The sequence below is a fragment of the Electrophorus electricus genome, chromosome 14 (assembly GCF_041902795.1).
Source record: "Electrophorus electricus isolate QZ-2024a chromosome 14, ASM4190279v1, whole genome shotgun sequence".
In the NCBI taxonomy this organism is placed as follows: domain Eukaryota; kingdom Metazoa; phylum Chordata; class Actinopteri; order Gymnotiformes; family Gymnotidae; genus Electrophorus; species Electrophorus electricus.
Genome location: NC_137510.1, coordinates 23,419,376 through 23,430,000, shown reverse-complemented (window position 1 = coordinate 23,430,000; position 10,625 = coordinate 23,419,376). Strand labels below are relative to the sequence as shown.

Here is a 10,625-nt window from a genome sequence, read left to right as displayed (position 1 = left end):
CACTCAAAATATTAGGACTTACATGTTATGGCTTCTGTAATGACTAGTGAATCCAATAATTGCCAAGTGGTGGCAGGAACAGATTTACGGGGCTTCGTCCTCCGCTTATGGTGTTCCCCATCAGGATTTTATGGCTGCAGTCAGCCACACTCATCGACCCCATCATCTCCCCTAAATCGCAGCAGGGTCTCCCAGCGTGGTCTCTCTGTCTCTTAACAGGTATTTGCCGGATTCACTGGGCCGCCAATCACAAGGACAGGAGAGGAGCCGAACACAGGGCAGGACACAGGTAGAAGGAAACGCTCAGTAAGATGACAAATAGTGGAAAAAAAAAAAAAAAAGCACTTCACAACCAGAGTGCGGACAGACGGTCCATACGCACAAGGGTCCCGGATGGGAGCAGGTGTAGGTAGTTAGTGCTTAGGTGATGGCATTCTAGGTGGGCTTGATCAGATGGTCAGAGAGGCCACACTGTAGTACTGGAAAAAGTTATTGGCCGTCTTGCCATGACAGGACAATCCAGAATGAAACGCGGAAATGTAAATGTGGAAATGGAGATTCCTCAGAAAAAAACGTACTTCTGGATTATAAGAGATCCACATGTTCCAGTTTATATGAAAGGAAACCACACCAGAAATCCTTTCATTTAATCCCATACAGGTGACCTTCTTTGACCACAGGATTACTTTGATACTTTGCTGTTTCCTTGGAAATTGGGTTTTCGTCTTATTAGCAATTTGTAGTATTACATGTGTGAGAGGACTTGAAAGCAGAGCGAACCGACAACTGAGTGCAGCTCCCCAATCCTCTCCCACATAAGTTCAATGTTCAGTGTTGATTTCACATTGCATCATGTTGTTAGGTGATGCTGCATCAAAGCCTTTGTCTAGTGGGATCACTGAAAATGACCCAGAATGAATATATTTTGGCGGGAGCGCTTCTGTTTCTTGCTCGTTTGTTTGCGGACGCGCAGGACTAAAAACGCTTCTCCTAGTGGCTCGACACCAAAAGCCTGACACTCGGTTGAAACAAACTGAAGGCTCTGCGCTGCTTCTGATGGAAACTGGTCTAGATCCTTACCTCCATCTCAAACCCTTGTTGATATTCATGTCCTGTGACAACATTTACACAACAGTTGAAAACGAGTGTCTGAGAAGGAAAATGGAGAACCTGCCGCTGGTTAACCATGAGTAGCCTCGTAGATGTCAGCTCTGACCAGAGGTCTTTGTCTTTTGGCTTGATCTTGTGTCTCTTTCACTAAGGGAAGCATTAGTTACATCAGAATGCCTCGTTCCAGGAAAAAAAATACAAAACTGCTGAGTGAGAATCATTTTCTTCAGCCTACATTTGCAAGCTGAGATGAGAACTCCACCAGCTGCCATTTACAAGCAGCACTTGATGCAACATTTCTATCCTCCTTTTCTCTTGATCTCTCTTCCTCTTCCACTCTAGAAGCTGCTTGAGGTGAGGAACAGCACATCCCTGTAAAGCCTGGTATCTGAATCGCACGCCATGTCTCTCTCTCTGCAGTCGCAAGCCCTGTCTCAACGGAGTCCGTCTCATCCAACAGGCTGCGCTGGCCCCGTTCACCAGAACGCCACCGAGAAGAAGCATCGCTCCTGCTAACACTAAACCCCAAATGCCTTGACCAAAAACAACCCCAACTAAGTTTTATGTTATGTTTTACACTCCTAATGCCCACTGGAAGGCAAAGCTTCCAGTCTACCGTAAATGAACCTTCCTCACAGACACTGCTTAACAAAACCACTCACCCACTCTTAAATCATTCCAGTAATGAAACAGAGCCTTCCACATTCACCCTGCATAGTTTAGCCTAATACCTTAGCTCCTAAAATTACAGACCTTTCAGTTGACCTCCATACGCCAGCTCCAAGGAAGACCGTTCCTCTAATGCCACCTCCGATTAGCGCAACCCCCCATCCCTCACCCGCCGAAATCCAGCACCCACCCAGTCTCCCACACTCTCATTCACAACCACACAGGCCTGCTTCCCATTTATTGCCCCCTTCTGACTTCTGTTCAGCAGCAGCATGGTGATGAATGGCTCCCTGAACACTTCTATTATCTGGTGCAGTAGAGGCCCCAGCATGCATGCCACAGCTCCCTGGCGCTGGTGCCCAGTGCCCAGGTTCACAGGTCCCTACAGGGGTCGTAACAGGGGTCTGTTCTCAGGTACAGGGCCTTGTTCGTCTGCCGCCGTCCGCACTTTGAAGAGGTATGCTCCTGTTTGCATGGCCAACGTACTCAAAACGAAGCAGCCACCCTGTTTTAGTGAGTGTGAAGAAAGTTTTTGGAAGGTGGTTTTTTTTTTTGTTTTTTTTTTAGCAGCGAGTCTTGCTGAATAGGAAACCTTGAGCTGTCCAACATTATTAACATCTATCAGCCCTTGAGCTACAGCTGCCCTATGAAGAGAGTTCACTGAACACCACCACCACCACCATCTCTGTTTTAAAGATGAAAATCCACACTATTAAAAATGGGGCCTTCAAATGAGAATGACAAGAACCACAAGTCCTCCGTAGTTATAAAACAAATGAGCAAAGAATTAAGAAACATTTGAGTCAAGCTTCAGTTCATTTCATGAAGCTGTGATTAAAAAAAGTGATACTGAATTGTTTCACTAAGTGCTTTAGAGTTTGTAGACTGTTTAACTTCTGAATACGTTAGTCCCTTCATTTGAAACCCTTCCTTGGGTGTTCTGGATTGAACCTCATGGGTCTGCGTCACAGCAGAATTTATATATACCTGGATATGATGCGCTTTCCACCGGTGCTATGGTCATAGCTTCAAGTATCCTTAATATCAAAATATTGCTGAAATGTTACAGCTATCATTGCTGCATTAGTGTGGATCTATTGACTGCAGAAAATCATTCAAATTCATTCAGCTGGTAAAAATAGTTTTCATATTTAAATGGATTGATGCATCCGGAAGTGCACAAACACAGAATTATTATTTTTGAGAATTTACAAATTAATATAATTTGGCTATTCAAACCTAGGCTACTGCAACCACCGTGAAAATGCAGGTTATGCGACACTTTGATGGATCCCATGAAAATACTTTAAAGCGTCTTGTTAGCTTTAGTGTAAGAGCACATTTGTTAACTGTCGTTGGAATGTGGAGTGCAGAGTTCCCTGTTTGAGGAGATGGTGAGGACGAAAGTGACAGAAATCTTCCCAGAAGCCTCACACACTCACCTACACTCCGAGAGTTGCACATTAGTGCTGAACACACATGCACATATGTTTTTTTCACATTATACGGATACTTCACAAGGAAGCAAGACCGGGGGGGAAATCCCATAAGCCTCTCACGAAAACCCAATCTATCCGAGCAGTTGCTACACTAACAGTGCTGAACACTGATACAATGTACCTTCGCAAAAATTCAGGCTTACACACACACACACACACACACACACACACACACACTCACACTTTCACACAACATCTGCCATGTCCTCTCACATGCCGGGTGGCAGGAACGGGGCTGGATTCACACTGTGCACATCAACACACTCTTCATGAACACCAACACACTCACGGCTGTCAGCTTCCTCCATAGCTTCCTTAGCATGCACAAGCATACGTGCTCACCCACACACACACACACACACACACACACACACACATGTATACACACCTGCGTGTATGCTCGACCAGCTAAACTCCAGAATGGTTCAATAATTATCTGTTCAGAGGCCATATTTAAACACAGCATATGTTAATTGATTCAAATGTGCAATCCAGTACAACATAGCTGGGGCATAAACCAAGCCCCAAATGCGCGCACACACACACACACACACACACACACACACACACTTATTTGTCACATATCCAGACTGTGTTAGGGTCTTGCTTGCTTCTGTTCTGCCCAAAGAAAAGCTCGCCGACACCTTGTTTGACATGGTCATTATTAAAGGTCAGCGGCCATGTGGTGGCGTCATTACCATAACAAGAGAAGCGTCCCAGAGACCTCTGGTCCCACATGTGCGTTTCCAACAACCACAATTAACATCGTGACACACAGGTGAGTAGCCACCCTGCGCCGCGACCTCTGGGTCTCATTTATTATCTCAAGCAAACAGGCTTATGTACCATAACGTGTACTAGACATGCATATTTGTGGGGGGCCAAAGAGGAATGTGATATGGTTACACGCATTAGCTTATGTGAGACGTGTTATCTGGGGTTTACCATAACCACATATCAATGGGAGGCTGTGTGCACACAAAGGAGCATTGCTCTTTTCTATGAAGAGGGCTGAAAAAAAAACAACAGTACTGAACCTATTAAACCCATGCATGCAACACACCGCCTATCCAGTGATCTGTTTTCCAGCAAGACGCTCTCTAGATAAGACTAATATGTGAGCAGCAAATGTTCGGTGTCTACTTTAAAATGTATTATTAGGTTTAGAGGTAGAATCAAGCGTTTCAGATGTTTCAACCTGGCAGACTCATTAGCAAATCATCTAACATGCGGAATGTGGGTGTAGGCTGGGTCTGAACCCTCCAGCTCACAGACAGAGATCTGAGAAGAAGAATCCTCAGTCAATAACACAGCAGGCTATGATAAAAGCTCACAACAGCATGCTTCTGTCTGTATTGTTGGTAAACAATAGAAACCAAACCACACAGTATTTGGAATCCTTTGTTGTCGGTGAGAAACAGGGTATTTAAAACAAGATTCATCAGAGGAAATCGATAGGAATGTGCTGTAAATTTGATGCAAAGAGAATTGGTTTTACAAATCCTTCACTGTGGCTTGTCACATTGGTCGAGAGAGTGTATCTCGCTCCTAATCTCTAGAAAAGCAGCCAGCCTCCTGACCAGACCAGCATACACAGATGTGTCTGAACCGCATCAATCCAATCACACGCAAACACTCTGCTGCAACTTGCAACAGGAAATGCTTAACCCACTAACGCTTACACATACATTACATGCATGAGAACACATAAACCGAAGCAGCAAAAATCTGAATGCACACACACACACACACACACACACACACTCACACACACACACACACACACTGAGAGACAGAATTCAGACTTCGAAATGAAATATTATTCCCTGCTATTGAAAATAATTAGTTTGGGACAATAATCAATTGTTAACCAATTTCCAAATTTTGCAAATACATTACTAGTCACTTACAATTTAACCAGTTTTATTAATCATGCTGCAATAACATATTGGTTACAATTTATATTCTAAAACAATTTTTTCCAGTGTGCTTGTCAAAGTGCAGGTCACCTTTGAATTGAACCACACCACAGTTACATGCTTGTGACATGGCCGTTCAGTCAGAAGCTTTGATGGGTAAGATGAGTAAGACGGAACAGTGGGTTGAATCCAAAATGAAGCCATCAGGTGAACTGGTCTTAGAAGTGCTGGAACTCTGGCAGGGATTCCCTGGTAACTGTACGGGACTGCAGTTGTAAGCAGGCAGAAATGTCTGTTGTTACGGTAACCGTGGAGATGGGTGATAGGGAAGACTGCTTCCTGTAGAAACTCATGGCTGAGAGGAACAGGATGCTGTCAAGTGCCATGCCCCCCCCCCCCCCCCCCCCCAAAAAAAAAAAATTCTAACATTTCCGGCTCCTTTTTAAATTAACACTTATGTTTCCATTTTCAGAGCCTATTCATCATCATGAGAGACCATACACTCACTCTCTCTCACTCTCTCACACATTGCCCTCCCTCTCTCAATATGAAGTACCAAAAAACAGTGCCAATATGCACATGGAATCTCTTTCTCACACAAGGATGTGTGTGTGTATCTGTGTGTGTGTGTGTGTGTGTGTGTGTGGATCAGCCAGGTGTGTGGTCCTATATGCTTAACGCCGCTTATGACCTTGGGCTACCATACTGCGTCTGTGGACTAATGGTATGGTGTTTATCAATACCAGCCCAGACAGGACCACACGGGAACCAGTGGAGAGGGGAGCACTGTAATCATTTTCAAACACCAGTCTCTGATCTCGTTAAAGGCTAATTGATGTTCAGTGTTAACGAGCTTTACCTTAATTAGTCACATTTAAGTGAACGGGGAAGACTGAAACGGGGAAAGGAGGGAGGCAAATTTGGTTTGAGGGCGCGATAGAGTGAAAGAGAAAGCAAGGAAGAGAGAGAGAGAAAGCGATCACATCAGACGACTGACGAACAGAGGTTACGGAAGGAAGGAGTGGCAGAGAAGAAGAAGCAAGAAGGTGGAGTAAGACACAGATGGGAGTGGAGAAAGGCTCCAGGGCATAGGAGTGCCTCGGGGCAGCAGAGGTGGACGGGAATAGGAGCAAAAAGCAAAAAGGGGTGAGGAGACGAGGGGTAGGGGGTGGGGGCGTAGAGGAATCCGGACGGTGACTCCAGCTGCTATCGCCTGGCAGCATGTGCCCTCCAACCATGTTCAGCCGCAGAGATTCAGTCCCAGCTGCCTCTCTCATCCCGCTCTCCCTTCGCGCTCCCTCGCTCGCCCCTCCGTCTCTCCGCCGTGGAGTCCTTGTGCAACCGTTCTCCCTCCTGCTTGGTGCTCCGCTCCACTTTTTCTCCCATTCCTCCAGTTAAATCCTCCATCCACACCTCCCCATACCTGCAGAACGCCTCACTCAGGCTCTCTGCGCTAAACCACTTTACAATCTCACTGTCCCATATCTTCATACATGCGCTCTCTCTCTCACTCTCTCTCTCTCTCTCTCTCTCTCTCACACACACACACACACACACACACTCCTTCTCTCACAACAGGGAGGTATGCAAAACTGCTTTTAGAGAGGCTCATGAAAAAAAGGTTGCATTGACACTGATGGCAACACATTAGGAAGAATATACGCATTATATAGTGCTGCAGTGCTTTGTGCGCATATGTGCATACCCATAGAGGACTTGTAAGTAAGTCACTGATAAGTATCCATTGCATGTAATAAATATAAATTTAATTCCAGTGTTTATAAAAAGCAGGAGAGGCCTTTTTGGGGTTTGGTTACTCACACAAAGTAGAGATTCTTCATAAGAGACCAAATTAGCATAATATCACATAGTGTACTTCTTTGAGACTCGTGGCCAGCTGATGAAATTCATCCGTCGTTTGTGGAGCAATCCGGTGTATTGACGAGAAAAATACACCGGGTCGTTACTGAAGTGTGTACACTGGCCTCGTGACGCTCGGGACAGAGTAGTGGAGGCACTCTTGCGCGTGATGGAGCGGTCCATTTGTTTTAGAGAGCATTACGCCCTAATATCTCCCATAGGACCGCAGGATCCACCACGAACGGCCTTTAATAAGTTCGGAGCAGAGAAGATGTAAAGTTATTATGAAAATTAAGCCGAGGCCCCACTCCAACAATTTTAGGTAATTCACATGTAATGCGCTCGGATCACATGACAAGAAGAAAACCGTGGGCCTTATCAGGTCATTATCATAAACATAATGAGCGCTTGTAATGAATCTTGTTCCTTTTTACCTACACAAATCATATAGCCCCGTATAGAATTAATACAGAATTAACAATACAGTCCAAAATTAATAATTATTTTGCATGGAAACTCTGAATTTATAATTTAATATTTCAAATCTCTACGCGTAAAGAGAGAAAAAATATTCTCAAACCGAAATTCGTGTTCGAAGAAAATGTGATATTAGCCACGTTAAATAATAAAAAAAAAAAAGCCTTTCTATCATCAGAGCAGCGCAGCCTAGCATACTGTATCACGCGCTGTGAGCGCTCTATCGATAGATGTGCCCCGTAAAATTGATAAATCCGCAGTTTACACAACTGGAGAGAGCGCACTACATCCAAAGGTTGAAGCGGACGAACATGCACAATTTTAAACACATGCAGTTTAAAATTCTAGTTTCACTGATGCACAGACCTTTTTAATTAATCCAGTAACTGAGCTCGTGTACTTATGGCTCTGTCGTTGAGAACGCAACAGTATCTCCATATGTAGCTGTATGAATTTGCGTGTGCGTATGTACGGAGAAAGAGACCGTGTGTATAAGAAAAGTGTAAGCCCGTATGTCGTAGTTCTTATGGCTCACGCACAGCAATGACAGAAGGGTCAAAGCCTCGCGCGCCGGTTGTTTCCACCACTCCATCACGCGCCATCCATCTTTCCCATACATATCGCGTCAAATAGCGCCACGCGGAACCGTCGGCGCACTGTCAGCGACACGACTCTCCGCGCCGCGAGGCTGCTTCAGTGTAGCCAATGCAGAAACCCACCAAGCTTCCCGCAGTGCAATATTTATTAAAGATATACTTACTGCGTTTTTCACGCGCCTGTCCCCCCTCTCTCCTTTCGGCCCTCCATTCTCTTCACATCATCTTCCTCGAGCTATCCTTTTCACGTCTTCTCCCCGGGAAATACACCTAGATATATATTCTACATGCATTCAATTTTCGCAAGCTCTCTTACTCTCTACCTATTTCTCTCTCTCTCTCTCTCTCTCTCTCTCTCTCTCTCTCTCTCTCTCTCTCTCTCTCTCTCTCTCGCTCTCTCTCCCCCTCTCTCTCTCCCGGTTCTTTTGTTAAAATTCAGTATATGCACCCCGTCACCTAGCAACCGTCAACCTCTCTCTCTCTCTCTCTCTCTCTCCCACCTCCCCCCCTTCTTCTCTCTCTCCATCACAAGCGACACGTGTTGAATGCTAAACTTAGCGGTGTGGAATAATATTTCCGACGGGGTGGTTCGCGTCTTCTGCCTCTCCGATTCTTTCTTTTGCTCCCTGCCTTACTTCCTCCTTTCGCCTCTGCGCATCATAACGTAATATAAATATTTACTAGAATCTACTCATCCCTCCATTGCATACCCACCCACCCCACCACACAACCCTCCCCACCTCGACGCGCTGCGACTCTACGGTGCCGTAACGCTGTTCTGCCTCTCCAAGCAAAAAGGAGGTCTGTGGTCCGCGCGTTGCCAGCGTTCCGGGATGCATCCGTCCTGTGCAGACCCATCAGAGGATCTGTGTGTGGAGGGGGAAATAATCCGAGGCGTTAGTTTACAGGGTGTGTAAAAGCAGAGCTATAACGCTGTGACGTGGAGGCGCTGTTATAAGAACGAGTTGGTAGGTTGCAAACGCATATTAAACGGTATAGCCTACTCGGCATCTCCGACTAAAGGATTACTTTTTAAAATTGATTTTTACAGTGCTCCAATGATAAATGTTGTCTCAGATGCCACCTGCCTTTTAATGTGAGCAGGTATTATCCGGATGAACTTTTTCAACCTTGCATTGTTTTGTGTTATTTGTTAAGGGGGGCAAAGTGGAAACATTCTTCAAACAATTAATAGTTCGTCAGCTACGGATAATAGCACTCTACCACCGTAGTGCGCACCGGACACTTCCGTGATGAATGGTCAACGTCTTTGAGGAGGTCACCCGTTACTGAAGTCCGGCGCACCCTGTGACGCAGCGCTATTGATGAAATACCGACAAGCCTTTTAGCATAATGGATTTTTTTTAGATTCTCCCTGTCTCTTTCACTTCATACATCCACCGGATTTTCTTTCAGTGCCGCGACAGCAACCAGAGTCTCTGAATCGTTTAATAAAAGTGATCGCAGGCTTCTTTTTTTTTTTACAGAGATCGTTTCTGTCCCACTATCAACAGTCTAAACAACTAACTACCTCCAAGCGGTGTAATAAGTTATGAGATGAGAACACATGATATAAGAAATAAATAACTTTCGTTATTATGTGGAAATAACGACCTCCTGATACAGCTGGTGTTCAATTAAGTCACACCACACATGAATAATTTTTCCAAACTCACTAGCATCAAATTGTTGTCGTTTTATCTGTTAGTTAACACCTCATAAATCCATCACATCCCCACCCCAGGGTCCGGCGTTACTCTGTACTAATATAGATGTCAGTCGAACGGAGCAGCTGTACACACCACAAAAAGCCCAAGTCAGACCGCAGGAAACGGCTGGGCGAACGTGTGCTAGTCGGCTTTTTGCAACGGAATTTGCGTTTTAATAGCTGAGCGTCGCCGGCGTGAGCAATAGCTGAGAATCCACCAGATGGGTCAATACTGATAGTTCAAGATCAGTTTTTGGGGCGCAGACAAGCGCACATTCATAGGCAAGGGGAGGGGAGGAGAGACAGAGAGACGGAGAGAGTTGAATAAAGAAAAAAAATCCCTTTAATCAATTTTAGTTTAATACGGGATAGCTGGTGGTCGCCGGAACACAGCCATTTTCTGATGTACTTTAAGAGATGCGCGCTGGTTTTCGGACGACTGTGCGAATAGCATCTGACATTACGGTCGTACGGATGAACACAACGGGACCTTGGCAAACACAACGAGCCAGAGAAGAAGAAAAGAAGAGGGTAATGTGGGAGAAGGAGAAGAAACAGAGAGGGTGCGTTCATTCCGCAGGGCTACCACACCGGCCTTCATCTCGCACACGAATAGATTTTTTCCTTGGTTGCAGTTGGAACAGAAAATAATGCAAAGCTCTGACTCAATGGAGGTTACCGACCTTCGACATAGAATGGAGCTGATCCATTATGGTGCCGGTCCAAGAAGTATTCAGCTCAAATCTGCTAGATTTCTTTCTTTTATTTTATTTTTTGAATAAATGAA

At 45.1% G+C, this 10,625-nt stretch overlaps 1 protein-coding gene and 1 long non-coding RNA gene across 3 annotated transcripts in view; one reads left to right on the top strand and one right to left on the bottom strand.

The window, feature by feature from the left end:
- grin2db (glutamate receptor, ionotropic, N-methyl D-aspartate 2D, b) overlaps positions 1-8,516 on the bottom strand; it is a 46,762-nt gene extending 38,246 nt beyond the window's left edge. The window contains exon 1 of one of the 2 annotated variants that reach the window (XM_081696568.1): positions 8,295-8,516. The gene's annotated coding sequence lies outside the window, so the exon portion shown is untranslated. The remainder of the gene's footprint in view (positions 1-8,294) is intronic. The other variant, XM_081696567.1, reaches the window with a different exon arrangement.
- A 200-nt stretch (positions 8,517-8,716) lies between these two features.
- LOC145651195 (uncharacterized) lies at positions 8,717-9,740 on the top strand. The gene is made up of 2 exons (XR_014116975.1): positions 8,717-9,098; positions 9,289-9,740. It is a non-coding gene; the product is annotated as an uncharacterized LOC145651195 (long non-coding RNA).
- Positions 9,741-10,625: the final 885 nt, after the last annotated feature.